Source organism: Emydura macquarii, unplaced genomic scaffold, assembly GCF_026122565.2.
Source record: "Emydura macquarii macquarii isolate MOO-44397 ecotype Brisbane River unplaced genomic scaffold, CSIRO-AGI_Emac_v2 contig_554, whole genome shotgun sequence".
Classification (NCBI taxonomy): Eukaryota; Metazoa; Chordata; order Testudines; family Chelidae; genus Emydura; species Emydura macquarii.
The window spans coordinates 14,562,630-14,583,575 of record NW_027130691.1 but is presented as its reverse complement, the minus strand read 5'-3'; the positions used below and the strand labels follow the sequence as shown (position 1 = coordinate 14,583,575).

Below are 20,946 nucleotides of genomic sequence, written 5' to 3'. Positions count from 1 at the left end.
GGTGGGATGGGATGGGAGCTGGGAATTGAACTGGAGTGTATATCCCACCTTTACCATGTGGAGTACCCACTGGTCTAATGTAATACTGGACTAGGCATAGTAAAAGTGGGCTAAGTGGTCCCCAAGTATGGGGAGTGGATCCAGGGTATTGACTGGTCCTCCGGTGCACCCTCAAAAGTTCTACCTCTGTCCTGCCTATTGTCTTACAGGTGCAGAAGTAGAGATTGAGGAGTTTTGAGGTCTCCTGCAAAAACCCGTTGCTCCTCCTTCTAGAGTCCTGCCTGTGAGGGCACTGATTGAGACTACCCTGTCAGTGATCCTTGGGGGGCCTGAGTTGCCCACAGTGCGCATACTGGCCACTGTGACAGGGTTTGCCATTGGGGTGATAGCTACAATGGTACAGGCACTTGCCTCCTGTCTCTCCGTGATGCAGAGGATCCTGCAACAGACCCAGAGTCTGAGGATCCACTTCTAGAGTACCATGGGGGCACCGTGCCTTTCGGTGCCATGGTACAGTGCTGCGGTGTTGAGAGATGTCAAGATGCCGATTGGTGCCAAGTTGATGCAGAGCAGTGCCATGATGTGTCTCAGTGCTGAGATGGAGAAAGGCATCGAGAAGAGTGGTGCCAAGAGGTCAGTCGGTGCCTAGAGGTGGATCAGCGTTGCGAGTCCAATCAGTGTGGAGTAGTAGAGCGGTGCCTTGAAGTTGAGTGGTGTAGAGAATGTGGTCGATACAGAGATTGGGATTGGCTTCAAGAGCTCGAATGGTGCCGCGATTGTAACTGGCGGTTGGATCTTGAACACCCAGAGTGAGACCTGGAGTATTGTCGAGGAGTGCTCTTAGAAGTCTACCATGACAGGGATTTTCTCCTCATCATAGCAGCTGGTTTCCCCATGCTCAGGCCCTGCCATGAGTCTGTAAGGTCCTGTGGCATTTGAGCCGGTTCCCCCAGTGCATGGCCTCAGGAGGGGGCAGGGGTGGAAGAAGTGCTGGGAGGGACATCAGGCTCCTTGCCAATTCAAATGCCTCTGATGTAGTTGAGGGAACCAGGGTAGAATCTCCCACAAGGCTCCCAGTAGAGAAGTCCTGGTGCACTGGCCTCAACAGCTATTCAGTCTGATCCAGAGTCAACGTTGCCAACTGCAAGATCCCGGGGCGCAGGTGGTCCAGCGCAGGATCTCACCCGTTGTGCTCTTTTAGATGGGGAACGACCCCTATCGGCCTTCCTCGCCTTCTTCAGTGACACGCCTACACTTACATTGGAATGGACATGAGCAAGCACTTGAAGATAAATGATCTTTTGAGACAACACAGGTAAAATGGTATTCCTAGGAAGTACTTGGGAACAGGGGATTACAAACTCCCAACTACGGACTCAGAGTTTGAAGATTCACTCGGTGGGGACCTTTTGTCTGCTGAACACCTGTTACATAAGGGCAGTTCAAAGACAAAGTGTATAAAGGAATAACTGATTTACTCATGTGGTTGTTTGTTCGGGGCAAAAGCTGTTCAAAACTTGTGACCACGGAAAAACCCATGTGTGATCTGAAGGATTGCTCACAGGCAAAAGCCTTTGTTGGAGTTGGGGTGATCTCTGGTAAGCTGATTAGCATGCATGTACATTCTTTTATTGTTTTAATATGTTTTCTCAATAATGCTTTTACCTTAAGCATAAATGTACTTGCTTAAAAAGAGTTGTGTGGTAGCTTAACTGTGGCTTTATTACACTGTGTGCTGCCTCTGAGGAGAGAAGCGAATCAAGCCTACTTAAGCAGACTGTTTTTTGCTGGTGATATCACAGTATAGCCACAAAACTGTCCAGCCTGGAAAAGCCCTAGTTAGAAGGAAGAGAGACATATGTCTCCACCCAAGAGGTGATGGCTTGGAGGGGTGTTCTTGCTGGACCATGCAGGGGAAATACAGGTGCAGTCACCCTGAATTGTGACACTGGGGAACAGCTCAACACTAAACATTATTATTCTAGACCTGTAGTTTGCAATCATTTTCTACCGACCTACTGTGGTTCCTTGCCAGAGCCTATCCAAACCTCTATTCTTTTCCATCCTGACAAGGTTATGGGATAGGGATCACTGGATGGTTTAGCTGCTGAGTGTGGCTATCATTGGGGAAATGGTGGGTACTGAAAGATGTTGGGACTGTTGCTTCTTACTGGGGGGAGTTTTCCTGGGATAGTAGTGCTGGATGAGGAGGTTGTACCGGTTCAGGAGGCTGCAAAGCAGCTCCACAGGATCTTGAAGCAGAGTTTTCACTCCTCTAGAGCTGAGTGGTGTGCCAGAACCAGTAGAAGAGGTGAGCTAAAGAGCAGAATCAATATTTGGTAGTGAATGGGATGGAGCAAAGATGGTGGCAGGGGGAGTAAAGTAGCTGTTATGGTGCTAGTGGTTTCCTTTGTGAAGCTCTTTACAACAGCTTTTAATAATATTAAGCTATTACTCTCCTGTCCTGATTTCTACTGGGGCCTAGAAAACGTGGACTATCACTACTTTCTCAGGTGCGCAGTGCTACCTGGCCCTCGGCCCCCTTGCTGTTCACCTTTGGGTCATGTCCCTCCATTTGAGAAGCTGTGTTCTAACCTAATCTACCACAGCCTGGCCCCTTAATGTCAATTTGTTGCCACATAAGCAGTCCTAGTTGCTCTCATTTGGCATTTTGGCCATAATGCATCCTTCACCATTCTGTGAGTTTTGTATTGTATCTTCCTTGGGGAAGGTATTGGTTATATGGTTGACAGGCTTCACCTGCAGTATAGAATCACAGGCACTGACAGTGCTCTGTAAAAATAATCACGAGAATGACGGCTGTAATGAAGTAAGCAGCCCTATATGCTGTAGGGAAGAGATGGTGCCCATTAACAACTGTCTCTCACTTCCACATAAGATTACTAGAGTAAATGGTTAGCACTGAGCTGACACTACAAGTTGGCTGATATGACAACATGATCCTGCTCTTCGGTATTTGAAGCTTTTTATGGTTCAAAGGCTTCTTCCCCCGTTCCCTGAGGTGTAATATGACATACATCCAAGTGGCAAGGTTATTTTAGAGCTTTAATAGCATGGAAACCATTTGCAATCTCTGTTTTTCCTCTACAATCAGTCAAGAACCTAGTTCTTGAAGAAACAGGGTTAAACTGTTCACCGAAATTGCTCAGGAGCAAGGCTGCAGATGGAGACAATTCCCATGGACCCAAATATTTCAAGAAACCTAGTGAAGACACTGATTCAGGGAGAAAAAAAATTAAAAACCAATAACAATCCTTATGCCCAATAGTGTGCTCCGCTCCCCGTCTCTCCTCCATTGGCTAACTAGCATGCAAAGAGCTGATAATGCTCCACAGATGCCTCAGGGCCCATACTCTCCTGCATTTCCTTTGATTTGCACATTGCTCTCTTCACTGAGGGCAGCCACAAATGGGAGTCCTCCATCTTCCATTTTAAGAACAGTATCCAGCTGTGCTGTTTCATTTAAAATGGTCTTCCCTCTTAAATAAAATAGTCCACAATGCTAAGTATCCATCTTCAGTCATACCTCAAGGGAACTAGACAGTAGCATGGGGAATCTAAGATTAAATCACAGCCATGTTTTCTAACTAGATTTTCTGACTCCCATATGGGAATGGCTCCCTAAATTAAAAGTAATTGGAGAAAGGCCTATGTTCCTAAGCCACAACTCAGGTAACTGATGCCACTGGGTTCATTTTAGAGAGAAAACAGAGTTTACCTATATGTTAAGACAAGGAGCTCTGGAAATATAGGAGCAGCTCATTTTACAGCTTAAGCTTTAAGACCCTTTGGCTTAATGAAGTGAATATGACCAGATGCTTTACTAGGCTATTTTATTTTGCTTGCAGCAATAAAGCCATAATGTAAACCTGAAACCCCAGAAAGGGATTTGCTTGACCCAGGACTCAGATGTATTTCTGTTCAGCTGTGTAGACCTTCACCCTTCTACAATCACCTTCAAGAATCTAATTTATACAACTGGGCAAAGGCTATTATACACTGTGAGTATGATACATTGTCCTGGCAAGGGGATACAAACATATTGTGTTCACAGCAATAGGGACATACAGAGTAACATTTTCCAAAGTACCAAGTACTTAGGAGCCTAATGGTACTTACAAGCCTAAATGCAGAAGTCACTTTTGAAAATGGGACTAAAGGTGATATTGAAATGTTACTCACAATGCAGCATCCTATCTGTAACATGTAACTCTTGATACTGCAATTGTGTGTGTTGTTCTGTTAAAGTTTTTAAGAGACATATTCCCTAGTGTTTTAAGACAAAATGGTATTTCATGCATATTTTACCAAGACACTCACTGCTGCTGTGTTCTGTGGAATAGATGCTTGTTAGTACTTAGCATTTATAAAGCAATACACTTGACAAATATCAATTAAATAAAGGCTGTGACATAGATTTTTCTCACTTTACAGATTGGAAAATGGCACAAAGAGATGAAGTAATTTAGCAAAGGTGCCCTGTATGCAGTAGGATTAAATGTACCACAATATGAGAAACTACAAATTGTGCCTGTTACCTTATTCAGAAACCTAGGTAGCTTTCAGTAGAAGATGGCCTTCCAGATACATACTTGTCATATTTTTATTTCGTAGTTCACAAATATTGTAAAGCTCAGTCCTTTCCTCAGCATACAATGTGACATAAATGGTGACATTGATTTCATCATGACTGACCATGCTGATTCTTTGTTTGGTGGCATTTAAAGGGGGTGGGGGGGAATCTAAGACAGCACATTCCTAAGCAGGAAAACAGTTAAGATGAATTCTTTGCTTAAATCCTATTACCTGAACAAAATGCAAATGAAGCAATTATATTCAAATGGGATGAATGCCGTCATCATAACTTCAGAGGTAAGTGGAAATATTTTGAAAAGCAGTAGTTCAACTAAAGCCACATTTCAAACATGCAAAGTTACACTAGACCTTTATCACAAAATATAGACTTGATAGATTAATAGGAGATAGTAAACTTTTATTTTTAAACTCTTTTGGTTGCTGTGCTATTACTACAAACAGATTCTAATACTAGCATGTCAAATACATCATACTAACATTCACTATCATGATGGTATGTGACATTCTTCCCTCCAGGTGTGAAGCAACACCCCAGTAATGTGCTAAGGAGCATTTTGCCTTCTTTTATGAGAGACATAGAGCTGAGGTCTTCGCTATCTGTGACGATTATGGACTATTAATATAGATTTTCAGCACACATTTGGTCCAAGCAGTGAATCCTCTCCACTTCTCACAAATGTCATTGAAAGGAGAGATTTAAGCATTTATTCTCTGCTTTAGGAACAAAAAAAAAAAAAAAAAAAAAAAAAAAAAAGCAGTTGCTGCAGAACAAAAGCCAATTTTTAAAATCAAAGGTCTTCCTGAAAAGTAATAGAAAATTATATAACATACACAGAGCTACTGGCAGGGGGATAATACTTTAATCTTCACAAGTGAGGGGAGGGAGAATATGTCACAAGAGGCCAAAGTCATTTTCAGTCACTGCAATATTTACAAGGGGAAGATTAATAGATGTTTTGATTTATTATATTTCACTGTATGGTAATAACTAAGGAACTGCACAGCAGCCATATTGTGAATGCTGCTCCTGACCACTAACAGAAACTTCCATAACCAGGAAATCCTGCCTCTTTGAGTAACGATAGTCTTTTTAAAAAATATTTAGTGCCACATGCATTCATGAACCTTTATAGGAGTAAGATGAAAAATCCTGCCAAAAACAACTTAAACTCTAAAGGCCAGATTATGACTGGTTTATGCAAAGGTTGAGGGAGGGGTCGTTTTACTTAATTCACAGCAAAGACTGCATAAAGCACAACTAAGGTGTAGGAGGAGAAAGGGCCATGTTCTGCACCCTATCCCAAATGACCTGAGTTTGCAAGGTGTGGAGAGGAATGCCTAACTACACAACCTAAATAGAAGTGCAGTGCTCATGTTCCTCTGTGCACCAAATTTAAAACAATACATTAGACAGACAGAAAATTAAGAGAACGAAAGTTAATGGAAGGATGAGTGGCAGGAGAGAAGAACATTTTAACATATTGGATGCACTAACGAGGGAAGAGTCAGGGAGGGGGTGAAGAGATTATAGGAATTCAGACGAGAGGAAAGCATGGGTGAACTATGGTTTACATTTTTGAGACTTCTATATATTACACAATATATTCTTTCTAGTGGTTCATAGCTAGTAAGCACTAATATCCATCTTGTTAACTGATCACTCACCAACCTGACAAGCCACCAATCCACACGGAAAGCTGCCATGATGAACCAGACAATTTCTGCTGACAGCTCAAAGTGCCTAAACTGATAACTGCTTCCACAGTAGGTGTCACATTCCAGGGTGCAATTCCAGGCCAGTGAGGGGTTGTATTACCACCTGCCCTGGATGCCTCACAATGCTTTGCTGTTGTAGCTCCCAATCTGGGTTGCTCACAACCAGCATACCAGTATGTGAGTATGTGTGCACTAGAAAGCCCTAGTTCAGCAGCTCTGACCCCAGCTACCTATCTACAGCCCTACTCTGGCTTTCACCAGCCTTGGTTTCCACTTGCAGGATGATCACAACACACCCAGTCCCGAATTTTCCCCAAACTGTGTATGCTGCAATGTCCAGCCCTATCCTGGAGAGTTCAGAAAGATAACATGGTTCGTTTGTTCCTCAAAAGACACAAAAACACATCACAGCTTATTAACTTAACAGGGATGAATACACCCTTCCCTTTAAACACTGCACTGAGTTTGTTTATAGTAAAATAAAACAAATTTATTAACATTAGGACATAGGTAAAGTGATGCCAAGTAAAAGTAATAAAGCTAGAAGGGGTTACAAGCAAATAAGAATGAAAACATGCAATATCTAAAACTTAATCCAGCAAGATACAGGCTTTGTTCAAGATGGTTTATCTCACCAATCATTCTTCTTTCCAGCCACTGCTGACTTCACCTCAGTCAGAACCTTCCACAAATGTACAAGGTCTGGCTTATCTTGTTTTTTTAGGTGAAAGATCTTTACCTAAGCAGGTTTCTCACCTATATTTAGCCCCAGTGACTTCAGTTCCCACTTTCATTGAAGAACCTATCTTTCCCAGCTGGCAAGAGCTCTGTTCCCTTGTGTCTGCCTAGTGATGGATGCCAAAGACAGTTTCTGTCCATGATTATATCTTCCAAAGTTCAATGAACTTGTTTCAGAAGACAGGATGACCTCATGGCGTTCCTCCTGTCCTGTGGGCTTCCGATCCCTTCTATATAATTTTTGTGTAAATGGGGCTTCCATTATTTCTGATTCCACCATGCTTAATTTACACAGGAGACAGGTAAATAGCAATGACATTCCCTCCTGTCTGGGCAGAATGTACAGCCTAATATCAATGAGTAACCATTATTCCTTACATAGTGTTGTTAAATACATTTCACAATAATATTAATCACCAGTGTGCCATTAGCTTTCAGAAAAGACCTCACTTCATACACTCTTTTAATACAGTAATATTATATACAATCAGTTGATTCAATTGCTTATAACTTGAGGGTCAGCCTCATCTTTATAGATCAATAAATCTTTTAAATTGACTCTTCTGAGGGTTTATTCAAGCTATGACAAAGGGAACATGGAGTCTGCTGGTGAAGGAAGCTCCATAATCTTTCTTCCCCTATTTGTGTTTGCTGAAATGCAAATTGTCCTGTTTCCTGCCATCTCTCCCCCTAACGTTTTTATGGTCCTCTTTCCACTTTATGTAAATTGAGGTAAACTCACATTCCTTTGCTTAGGATAGATTTGTTTAACAACTCTCCCTGACATACCTGGTTTATGCATTGTTTTTATAGCTGTGTTGGTCCCAGACTATTAGCGAGATAAGGTGGGTGAAATAATATCTTTTATTGGACCAACTTCTGTTGGTGAGAGAGACAAGCACGTTTTTACATAAAGCTCTTCTTCAGGTCTGGGAAAGGCAGCTTACATTGATCTAAGTCTGTAAGCATCTACACTAAAATGTAGCTCCCACCTACATAAGTCGCGCACTACACCAATTTAATAACTCCACCTCCACAAGAAGCGCAACACTTAAGTCAATGTGGTTAAATTGACACAGTGTCATTGTAGGCACTGCGTTGCTTGCATCAACTGTTGCTGCCTTTCAGAAACCATCCCACAATGCCCCACACTTGCAGTCAAACTGATGCAAGTGCTCCTAGTGATGACATGCACCGCCGACATGGATGTGTAAAACCGAATCAATTACTTCAGTGGCTGTACGTTGACTTAATTTAATTAATAAATAAGTTAATATATATATTTATTATATAATATATGTCTAATAAAATAACAAATTAAGTATGTTGACTTAATTTAGGTCAACTTAATTTTGTAGTGTAGACTTGCCCTCAGTGTCACAGCTAAATACAAGATGGAAGAGATTATTTACATAAGTAGTTAACACATATTTCAAGGAACCATTCAAGGTGAAGTGGCCTGTTAACACCCCTCCAGTCATGGGGGGGGGGGGGGGGGACGGGCAGAAGCAACTGGGCACGGGGGTTGTTATTGGGTTTATAGATTGTTGTAATAAGTCATAAATCCAGTCTCTATTCAGTCCATAATTTAGTGTCTAGCAAAGTTATGAATTTAAGACACCACGCTCATTTTTTGAAAGTGTTGTGCCGTTTTCCTTTGAGGATGAGGACTGATAGGTTAGATACAGAGTGATCGCTTCGTGAAAAGTGTTCACCCATTGGTGATGTGGTGTTTTTATCTTTTATCATTTTCCTGTGCAAGTTCAAGTGTGTAGTAATTGTCTGGTTTCTCCCACATAGATGTTCACTGGCCACTTCATCTTGAATAGTTCCTTGAAATGTGTTAACTATTTATGCAAAACATCTGTTCCACCTTGTATTTAGCTGTGACACTCAGTATGTCTTCCATACTTGAAGAAGAGCTCTGTGTAAGCTCGAAAGCTCATCTCCATCACCAACAGAAGTTGGTCCAATAAAAGATATTACCTCAGCCACCTTCTCTCTCAAACACCTGGTTTACACACACTTAAGAGTTATAAATATATGCTGGAATTACGTCTGAATACCCACCATGTTCAACTTCAACTTATTTCAATAGCCATTCGTCAGGTATTTTTTTCCTACTCAGTGTAGTACTTGAAAAAAGTATTATTAGCTTACTGCTTGAGTAACTCCTTTCTTTGTATGAAATAATGCTAACTTTGTCCTGACAGCTTTCACGTGACTCTAGTCCTGTCTCAAGATATTAAAACACTTCTACCATTAACTTGAATAAACTGCCTTAGATCATAAACAGGCCAGGACAAGTTCCTTGGGCTTTCAAACAAGCAGCTATTTTAGACTTCACTCTATTCCCTCTATATAAATAGAATGACCCAAATGAGACCATTACTTATTGTAGGAAGAGAACTATCCTCCAAACTCTGCCCTCATTTACATCCATTCAACCTTAATTGAAGGCACTGGAATTGCATACATGATACTGAAGAATCTGTATTTGTAAGGAAATTTTGAACACTTGTGTAACCACAGCAAGAAAATATTCATGTAGATGTAAAAGCCCCAGGCACAAGATCCCACAGGAATCCATGAGACTTGGACTGTAAGTAATCTCATGCAGAGACAACCAGAAAATGCTAAATTCTGGATACCTAAACCGTAATACCAAATAAACTAGCCCTTCTTAATTGTTTAAAAATTTTTGACAGCTGCACAAGAGGAGCAGCTACTCATTTATACACCTGGTATAGATTCAGGGAAAGAAGTTCCTTTTTAAAATACTTGGCTCCAATTTATCAAATAGCTCCCTAATTTATAAATGTTTGCACTATCTTTGGAAATTACAACTGTGAAATTAAGATGCTGAAATCCAATCTGACATACTCAAGACTTTGTTCCAAGTCCTTCAGAACAGACTTACAAATGAGGAGAATTTTTAGAAACAGATGATCAACTAAATATATTGAGCAAATTAATTAAAGGTTGCATGATTTAGAAGAATCTATGAATTCAGGAAGATTAACTCCCAGTTCCTGGGTCTCCCAAAAAAGGTGGCAGCGATGAAAGCCAAAATACATGGTCATAAGTTAATGAAAGATGAGACAAAAGAACCAATAAACTGTCTTACATGGACAATTATGATTATAATCAAATTTATCATGAAAAGCACACATTCAGAAGATACATCAGCATGTCTGAAGTCAGGCAATCCGGAAGTCTTTTTTCCTCCAAATTTTGGTAAAATATTTTATTATCATCAATCTCTTAGAATACATGGTGCTAGAACCAGCCCAATATCTATTTCCCAGAAAAATCTGGAGTTGCTTTTGCAGGTCATACAAAGCGATCACTGAAATCACACAATTATGGTCCCAGGATTAGGCCAAACTTGCATTTAGTGAAATCAACAGGAGCTGAATTCAGGTGTCTAATGCCCAGGTTTGAGGTCAAGTGTTTGATATAAAACACTTTGCTATAATTCAGATTATAGTTTTGAATCGTTAAAGCAAATAGTAGCTTTGACTACAAGCAGCTAAGCAACACATAAAGGATACAGAAAAGAAATAAAGAAATTCTTCTTTACCCAATACAGCTTAAATTTTTATTTCATCTGACAGACCTATATATTTTGAACTTTTGAGGAAGCAGCAATGTTTATTCTTTCAAAGATCATTCCAGGATGAGCACTGGCAGGAGACATCTATACAACTGTTACTTGTAATGGCACCTTTCCTTCTTAAATATTTAATGGAAGTTATTACTATATAGTCAATATATTCTTGCCGGCTGAAAAGTGCACACTATTGAAAAAGAACTGCCTACGCAAGAATGAGGTTAGGACATATGAAATTGTTGTTTTCATAACATTGGATTGAAAGACTGCAGAGTTGAAGTAATATGCAGTTTTAGAAAACTCAAGACCTACAGCTAAAATTGAATTCTTCCTTTTAATTTTAGCATAGAAATGAGATGTGTAGAACAGCTCTGAAGCTCTCTTTCTGAATCCCTGAAGACGTGACTGGTGATGTCTGGGGCTACAGATTTTAGCCATTATTGTTCACTATTGACCTGACCTGAAAAAAGCTCAACACTTGCAAATCTGACTGAAATCAACTTGAAGAGGGTGCTTAGCACCTCTCAGGATCAAGCCCTTCAAGCAGTAGAGGAAATGGAAAGCAGTCTGAACACTTAACATTTTTTTCTCTAAGCTTGGTCTGTTAATGGTACAATATATTTTGGAGTTAAATGGACAAGAGGGCAATATGGATGGCATGGTAAAAGTACCGGTACCTAAAATGCCCTATCACTATCCAAACTGTGTATGAAAGCTAACTCCTTTCTTCATACCAACCATGTAGATAGTTACATAGCTTTTCGTAGGAGTTCAGCAGTAGCACACTATTATAATTGTTCTTTAAAGGAATGACAACTTTTACACTTATAGGACTGGTGCTGCTCCTACCGAAAGCAATGGAAATTAAACAACTGAAATTTGATGGGAGTACAAGCAGGACCAAAATGGTTCTGGTTTTTGAGATTTTCCATCAAGTTCTTTATGGCTTGAGGAAAATTCAATAAAATTTTAAGATTACTATCCACCAATCAATGACCAACAAAAATAAACCTAAAATTATTTTAGAAGTAAGCTGTCTGAACAAGCAGGTTGCACTTATAGAGAAACTGGTCATTGTACTCCATCATTCAGAAAATGTATGGTTGTCTTGATTAAAGGTGACACCTTCTTTAAAAATGAGAAAAGAGCACACCTAACTCCTGAAAAAGCAAATCAGTCTGAGTCACAAACTCTATAACAAATAACTTTTGTAGTGATCCTACAATTACTGCCAGTGACAAGGTATATAAAATTCACACTAGGATAGAAGGGGTTAATGAGCTGTTCTGGGTCCAGGCAGCCCACCCCACTGCACCTGGAGAGCCTGCTCTATCTGGAGGAAGAGTTTAAAACAGAGCCAGATAGCCCTGGTGAGGATAGCTCCTGAGTGACGTATAGTAGGAGACCATGGCGGAGGGGTTGGCAAGTAGCAGCAGCTATCCCAGGTGCTGAAGGAGGGACTAGCTTGTCCTTAAGGAATGCTTCACTCTATCTTGTCTTGGAATGTTTGTTAGACTGTGACCATGTCCTGGACTGGGAAAGGAAATGGTAGAAAGTGATCCAAGGAGACAGCCTCCAAGCATTCCTGGGTGCTTGATCTTAATGTCATTTGTAGGATCCTGGGTCAGAGTCCAGCAGAGAGGGAGGGCCTGGGTTCCCCTACCAGCCAGCCATGAGGGTGGGAAAAATACACACCCTCTGGAGATAAGGGGCATAAAGATATTGTAAGCCCTGATGTAAGGGTGTGAGGTCTTTGGAGACCCAGGGTTGGGCCAGAAACTCCTTGGGGGGGGGGGGGGGCAGAGGGAGGAGGAGAGGAGGGGAAATGCTAGACATTTATACTTTGTTGGACTCTGTTACCAGGAAAGGGTGGACTTCAATGGTGACCTGGCTGGAGGGCTGAATTACTAAGAGAGAGACTTCCACTGGGCTGGACTGGCCACTACCGAGGGACACTAAAGATGGGGGAGAGTTGTAACCCAGGGACCTAACCACTATGTTGTAACACTGGTAAGCCCTTTCCAATGCAGATGCAGCAGCAATGTTTTAAAAGGTGTAGATCAGGCCTGTCCCTTTGTTCACAAATACTCACTAAAGGAATAATAGGTTGCTTATTCATGCCAACACCAACAGCATCTGATTTTTATGCCAATGGCTATACTGCCTGCTGCTTTGTCATAATTCTGAACAAATTAAGAGGCCCTTTGGTAGGGGAGACCTCTATACAGTTGCTGTCACACTTCTATTTTCTAGTAGCTTTCTAATGGTTCTATGCACTTGCAAACTCATGTAGAACCAAAAACTACAGTACAAGATCTCCTCAGAACTTATCTGCCTTCTATATATAACTGTAGTGAGGAGGTATGGCCTCCCTCCAAGACTGACGGGGACCAACAGGTTGGGCCTGTGGGGGCGGAGCCAGAGACTGCCTGTCTGCCAACCCGGAACGAGGGGGCGGGACAGGAAGTACAAAAGAGAGGCCCAGGCACTCAGTTGGTGGCCAGCTCCCGGAGGGAAAGGACGTCCCTCCAGCTCTGCTTGCGACCTGATACCCTGGCGAGCCGACTGAGACCAGGTACCCGGGGAGGCGGACCAGGGCTGACATCCGGGCCAGCAAAGGAGCAGCGTGAGACCTGGGGCTCAGTGGTATCCCCGGATCCACCACCCCATCGGGCCCGGTAGTCCCAAGGGGCGAAGACCTGGAAGAGTTGCCTGACACAGACGCAGAGGACATGGCCCTACCGGGGCCAGACCTGGAGGAGCTGCCCCTGGAATTAAAAGAGGATGATGGTGAGGCGTGGGCCCTGACCGGGCCAGACCTGGAAGAATGGCCCCCTGCAGACGGCCCTAAAGAGCTGCCCAACCTGCCACCTCCTGACGAGATAGAGGGGTTCTACAACCTGCTCCTCAGCACCTACCCTGACGAGAAAGACTGGGCGGCAGGATACCAGGTACCCGAGGGACAGGGGGAAGGAAGTAGCCCAGGGGAGGGGCCACACGCTCCAGGGACTGGGGAGCCAGATGGTGACTCAGTGTGTTGTGGTTGGGACCCCGCTGACTCCATGGCATACCCTGCGGACCCAGTGGCCGACCCCTCGGCCACAGCTAGGGACCTGGGCTGGGACGCAGTGGAGTCAGGTGGGCCTGCGTCCCCCTCCCCCTTCCCTGCCCCGCCCGGGGGCCTTTGGACTGGTTGCTGCCCCGCCCGGGGGCCTTTGGAACTGACTACAGCTCGGAGACTGTTCCCCGCCCCAAGCTGAGACTGCCCCTGCCGAGGCAGGGTAGTGAGGAGGTGTGGCCTCCCCTCCAAGACTGACGGGGAGGGACGGCCAACCTTGGTACAATTACCTATCAGGTTAAGAAGTCCTAACTCTTAGTCTTGCTTTCATCCCTCCATATTAACAATATTTCCACTTTATCCAATCTGATTATTCTAAAGATAATGTTATCAAGAGAACACTTCAGAAAGATTAGAAAACTGAACAGTTTAAAAACTTTAGATTTGTATGACCAACTTTTCATTTTGTAAGCATAGCTGCCTTCTGTCATACTAAAGACTAATCTTTAAATTACACCCAAAACATGATATGATCCTACTTTATTCCAAAGGACTGTTAATAGTTTTACCTAATGTCAGAAAACTTCAGTCTGGTTGCAGGGTAGAGTTTGCTACCCCAGGAATGGTTCCCCAGAATGAAGGTATTCAAAGTAAAATGTTTGGTCTTCAACTCTGAGTGTACTGTTCCGTGAAGAGTTCTCACTAGATAAGCAGCCTAGGAGTCAAGTATTGCAGGAAACCATACATGCTACCTCACAAATAACTGCTGTGATGATACCTGTGTAACATTCATGTGCTGTAGAAAAATTCAATTATTAGATAAATGACACCTGCAGAGCTATTAAAGCTTGATCCTTTTACTTCAAAAACATAGGATTTCAACCACTTGAGCTAAAGATCTCTCCTAGCTGGCAGTAGTGGTAAATCTCTTTGCCTTGTGAGGACACCATCAAACACAGCTAGTACCATTACAACTGGACCCAAAACTGCTGTTTGTTGAGAGCAATTAAAATTATAGCTTTGATGAAGAGGCAGGAAACCAATTCACCTCTTATCTAGATGTGGGATATCAACAGAAACATTTTGAAAGGGTTCATTTATAAAGTTTTGAAGGCTTTATTATTACTGTTACAATAGTCTGTTAATTAACCAACATTTTGATTAGTCTGGCTTTTGTTTTTCCATAATATTTTGCTGTGCCAAGTAAACTTATTCAAACCCTTGCATATCTTAAGTTTACAAATATACTCAATTCAATGGTCCTGTTGGCAGAAAGGCCACTAATGAATATTTCCAGAAAATGAATTTAGTCTTTCACTGCTTTTCTTGTGAGGCAAAGAAAGACATTTGTCATACAGTCTGGAACAGCAAGGGGTAGCGGAGACAGGGAAGTAGCAATTTTGCAATTCTAGGTTTCACAGCTGTGAAAATTTGTGTTAATAACTGAAAAACATCCTTGTATCTTTGAAAATTGTGACAGTTCTTACCACGCTTTCAGCCAATTTGACAACCTTCTTCTGCTACCATTCGCAAAGCAGAACTTAATAAGCATGCGGATGTCCCTGAAAAACACAAGAGGCAGAAACACCATTGTTCCAGAAACTGTGCCAATAATGGAACTACTAATCTATGGAGCCGTGTTTCAGCATAGAATTTCTCACCCAAAGTGTTTTCTAAAATTCCAGTATTGTACCCAGGGAATAAAGCTGCAATTATATGACTTTCAGTGATCTTCAGAGTTACTGCTTATCACAGGGCAGTCACAGAAGGCATTTCCCATTTGATTCAGATGCTGCTAGGCAACTCTGAGCAGGCTTCTACTGAAACCTCTTTACAACAAAGTTAAAAAAACCCTCAATACTTGAAAAATGACAAAATAGATTATTGTCTCCACTATTTTTTATTAAATATATATTGGAGAATGGTAGGCCTGTACTTGAAAACAGTGACCTAACACATCGTGGTCTGTTCTATTATTATTATTTACAGGTAAACTAATAGCCAAAACAATCATGATTTTTTTAAAACCAAAATTCCATACCCTGTAAACATATGCTAAAATAGCCCTATATTAGAAATAAATAAATAACCTTGCCTACAAAAACAAACAACTTTGGCATTTCTCCTGCAAGAGCCAGTGGTTGCACGTACACCTGTCAGAGATTGTCTAAGTAATACTTTGTCCTGCCTCAGTGCAAGGGAATGCACCAAATGACCTATCAAGGTCCATTCCAGTCCTACAGTTCTATGATTCTATGATTATTGTTTGGCTAGAATTATTATTCAGAAGAAATATCTTGTTTAATTGTATTAGTTAATCCAATCCATTAAGGATAATTTACCACAGGAGAGAGGATAAGTCAGTCTTTCTGAAGTGAGACTGGAAAAATATACCAGGAGAAAAAACATTAGTGCCCAGTGGTAGATTACATTAACCCCATAATTGATTAAAACTACCAGAATACAGCCATCATGAAGCTCTTCTTGAATCACATACATAAATAAACCTTCAGTTATTCTAAGAAAGGTGCTTTGTCTGCTCCTGTGATTTTTAGCACCAGTGTAAATGTCAAAACATGATCCATGTGTTGGCTTTAGCTGCAGGAATTAACAAAATTGTGTGTTCCCACATTACACACTCATAAAAGCTACAAGATAATTTTTCTAATCTACTTATAAAAAAGTGTCTGAAATTACTATATTGCTGACAAAAAATAAGATAGAGGAAATGGAGGAATAAAAGACCAGTTAGAACTTTAATTTCATAACGTGTATTTTGGAAAAAATCCAAATATCAGTTACAAGCTTGTACAGAATATCAAATATTTAACTGAGTATATGCACACACATAGATCTAGATACAACTAGATCTATATCCACAGACAATATGTCATTAATCTATGGCACATCTATTACTGACCAGATTAGACTCTTACCTCAGTAACACTAGATTACACCAGTGTATTGCTACAGAAATTATTTCCGTACCTGATATCAGAATTCAGACCAATGTGGCTATTTCTCATTCTAATGTAATACGAGGCCTAACGCTTCACCTGTTAAAGTCTATAGGAAAAACATGGATGTGAATGACAAGGATAAGACTTACAGGTGTACATAACTCGAATAAAACACAAAATCAATAGCTGTACAGAACAATTGATAAACACCTTTTAAAATGACTAGTAATAACAAACATGGCTGTTTGCATAATGTAATACAACAAATCCTGTTCTGTTATGAACCAAATTATAATACAGTAAAGCCACATATGGCCTAGTTATTTTCCATTCTCATAGGCTAGTCAGAATTTGGCTACCATACAGCACTTGAGTGTCTCAGAGTGCATCTACCTTCCCTTGTAAATTTTCTGTCTCGTTTGGCAATTTATAAGTACAGGGCAAGCAACATCATGTCTTAAAATAGCAACTTCCAATAACTGCAGGAAGACATTTGATGCAGGTTTATTTGATGTAATTAGTGAACAGGAAGCTTTATTTATCTACATCGGCTCTGATAAGTAAGTGCCATTTAGTCCCACATCATGTTAGCAATAGGAGAACAAAGGAAAAATCCCACCAGAAATGGAAGAAACATACTGGTAAGTTAAGCACGTACACAGAAAACGTATTTGTCACAAAATGAAAATGGTTTTATAGGGTCACTGTGTTCCAGAAACAGCACTGAAGAGAGCTGATAGAGAAATGTATTGAGTCTGTACAAACCCAACCTGGGGCAAGAATCTTCCCCCAAAGTATCATTTCTATTAGCAATTCAAACTTTCCCTGCTGAGCAATTCAATCTGGAAGTTGGAGGCAGAATTCTGGCTGAGCAATTCAATCTGGAGGTTAGAGACAGAATTCTAGCTTTACTTTAGAACATCTTGGTCCCCATTAACTAACTTTCCAGAAATAAAACATACATACACTTCACTTCTTTTAGCCAAAGGAAAAAAGTAAACAGTGAAAACAATGAGAGAGAGAGAGAAATAAAAACAGACTTCAGTGGGGCAATATTACAGGTACGAACCTGCTGAAGTTTAAAAATTTTATATTAACGTTAATTAAATTAAGAAATACAAAATTAGGGCCATATTGCACAGTCCATATTTAAGATGCTCACAGTTTGTTTGTTTTTTAAATCAATGCCATGCGTAGCCTATACAAAAATCACCATTAAGAATCTGATCTCTCTTGTGGTTTTGAGGCCTTTAGGAATCCCATTTCTCTGCAAACATTAGGGCTAGAAACATTTTTAAATGAAAACTGAACTTATGTCTACAGGAGCTGGGACTTAAAACAAACCTCCCACCCCACACCAATATCCTCAGACTAATGATAAGATTTCAAAAGCTGGCAACACTGCCTATAAACAGATACTCATCACATGAAAACCACAGCAGGTCCTTCCTTGCTATTCTACATAAATCTGATCACAGAGGGGGAAGAATTTATTTCAGAGAGAAATTTCTACCAAACAATCACATTTTTTCCAGACTCTATTTTCAAGGTGTCCCTATCATACTCTTGTTACAAGAATGTAGCTCTTAAAAGTATGTGTGGCTGGAAATCCATTACTCTGTGTAGCATACTAGTACCCAGAATACTGTCCATTTGCTCCCAACTGTGCAGGCATTCCCATAGTGGGTTTGAGGAGGATGGGGAAGGGGTCACTTGTAATTTCCCCACACAGACACATCTTTCATTGTGTTCCTAGAATCTAAATCTTTATAAATATCCTAAATGCATTAGGGAAGGTGCAGGCCAACCTACCCAGTGGCAGCAGCAGCAGCTGCTGCTGCTCCAGCAACTGCTGCTGCTCCAGCCCTCATTTACTTAGGGCTGGGACAGCTTAGAAATGTCCATTTTGGAATGGAGTATGTTCACCAGCCTTGCAGTTCTGGCCTTACCACTCTGTATTTAAGAGTTCTTGCAGTTCTTTTGGACAATAACTTGTGCCATTTTAGTAGGCTCACTCTTCCACCAACAGATAGGGCAGCTTGGGGCCCTTTATACCAAAGGCCTTAGTCCATTCCAGGCAGATCAGAGACACACACACATAAGGAAGTTTGTGCTGGTGATATTCCATTGTTTCACAAAAGCTAAGATATCTTTAATGTTAGTTAAATATAATATAGAGAAGGTCTCATCACACAAGAAACAAGGGTGTCTGTGAAAGGTGGCAAGTTCAAAACTGACAGAAGGAGGGGGAAAAACCCTCACACAACATGTAAATAAACCATGGAACTTAGTGATGTCCTGTGACAAGGAAGCCAAGAATTCAGCAAGATTCAAAGAGGAACTAAACACTTATGTGTAACAAGACTATCCAAACGTAATACTGACATATTGGAAGGGATACTAAACATCATGCAACAGGGTTTAAGCCTATCTCAAACTACTGGGGGTTAGGATGAAACACTCAAAGTGGGGAGGGGAAGGGACAGACCTTCCTACTTCTGCCTACCCTGAGGCTTCTTGCATCTTCCTCAGATGCATCTGGTTTTGGCCACTGTCAGAGACAAGATACTAGACTAGATAAACCATGGGTCTGATCCAGAATGGTAACTCTGTGTTCTTATCCTTACATGGGTTGGACTCTTCTCTCACTGTGTGAAATGCACATAACTTTATTTTCCCAAGGAAATAAGCATGTGGGTTCAGTCTAGCTAAAAAACTAGAAATAATCTGAACCAATCAGAATAAAGCAAACAAAACACAGGAAAATTCAAAGTTGATTTTTGCACATTAATATTTGGTCACAATTTATATTACGATCCCACTAAATTTAAAAAGAGTAAAATTATTTAATAAAAATCAATTGTAGATTGTTATAAGTCCAGCAGATCAACAGGTTGTTTATAAGAATGGTTAGATAACCTGTAGCACTTACAAGCACATGCGTATAGCTGTCTGTAACACATTATTCATGCCTGTTAAGAGGTTCATAACATTTTGCTAACCATTCATATTAAGTTCTGTTTATAAAACATGTCTGAATGTCCCTTTGTTTGCTTTACAGACCAGTGGCTATCAGAGTGACCTCACCCAGGATGTCCTTCTGCAGCATGTCTGCCTCAGTTTCCCCTTTCAGTTACCTCAGACTCTGTGCTAGGCTCTCTTGCTTAAACAATCCCCCTCTTGGGGACCACTTTATTACCAAATATACTGCAAATAGTCTCCAACAAGCCCCAAGATGTAATCCATATCAGCTCCTGCATACATAATCCTTAAAACCCAGTCCTTCCCAGCTGGAACCCTCACAGCCTCTCTGCTGGAAGATCATCTTTACCAGTAAAGCATCCCTCATTCCCCTGGCCCTCTCTCTGTTTCTCTGGGTTCTGTTCTCTGGCCCTGGATATACCAGTGGTAAGCTCCTCCACTGCTCTCCTGCCTTCAAAGCATTCTCCCAGGAAGTACACAGTCTCCATGTTCTGGCAGCTATTTCCTCCTAGCTGACAGTCCATCTGACTCACTAGGTCTCTCCTTCACTGAGCATTTATAGCCCCCAATTGTTGCCCTTTTGTCTTAATTGGTCAAATGGGAGTACCTGTTCTGCCACGGAGGAGCTAGACCTACTTCACTGTGACAAGAGCCAAATACCACAATCTTAGCTCTTATTGAAGCATTGGAAACTTTCATCTGAGTAAAGACTAAATATTCTAATCAGGACTGGACCCAGTCAAAACACTGGGTCAAGTCTATTAGAATAGGCTAATAGTTACAAGTCTATCATAATAGTAGTGTGATTCTGCTTTACAAAATAAACAGTATGTGAATTGCACAGATACAATCATCTGCTGAGAAAGCTTGCATTTAACCTTTGTCTCACAAAGTCTGGTGTTAAAATTACATGGGATATATGTCAAACATGTTTTTGGACCTCCTCTGTCCTGCCCTGTTGTATGAGTCAAGCAGCAACAGAGGTAAACAAGCCTTCCAATCATTATTTATAACCTTGTTAGAAAAGTTTAGTCTGCCAAACTCCAGCTCCCAAAAGGTATGGATTTCATAGGAACCAAGCCAAAACTAGAAGTACAACAGCAATAAAAGTGGAGATGTAATTTTAATTTGCTGAATAAGTAACATTGCTTAACACCATTAATGAAAAAAAAATGTTGGAAAAGAACACAATCTAGCGGTGTATCATAAGCTCTAACAATCTTCTAGCACAGCACTTATTGGGAAGTAATGAGTATATTCAC

General features: G+C 41.1%; 1 protein-coding gene across 9 annotated transcripts in view; it reads right to left on the bottom strand.

The window, feature by feature from the left end:
* ARVCF (ARVCF delta catenin family member) overlaps positions 1-20,946 on the bottom strand; it is a 395,675-nt gene that overhangs the window by 351,816 nt on the left and 22,913 nt on the right. For 7 of the 9 annotated variants that reach the window (XM_067539839.1, XM_067539832.1, XM_067539833.1 and 4 more), the window contains one exon: positions 15,230-15,304. The exons of the other annotated variants lie outside the window; for them this stretch is intronic. The gene's annotated coding sequence lies outside the window, so the exon portion shown is untranslated. The remainder of the gene's footprint in view (positions 1-15,229; positions 15,305-20,946) is intronic. 9 annotated transcript variants of the gene reach the window in all.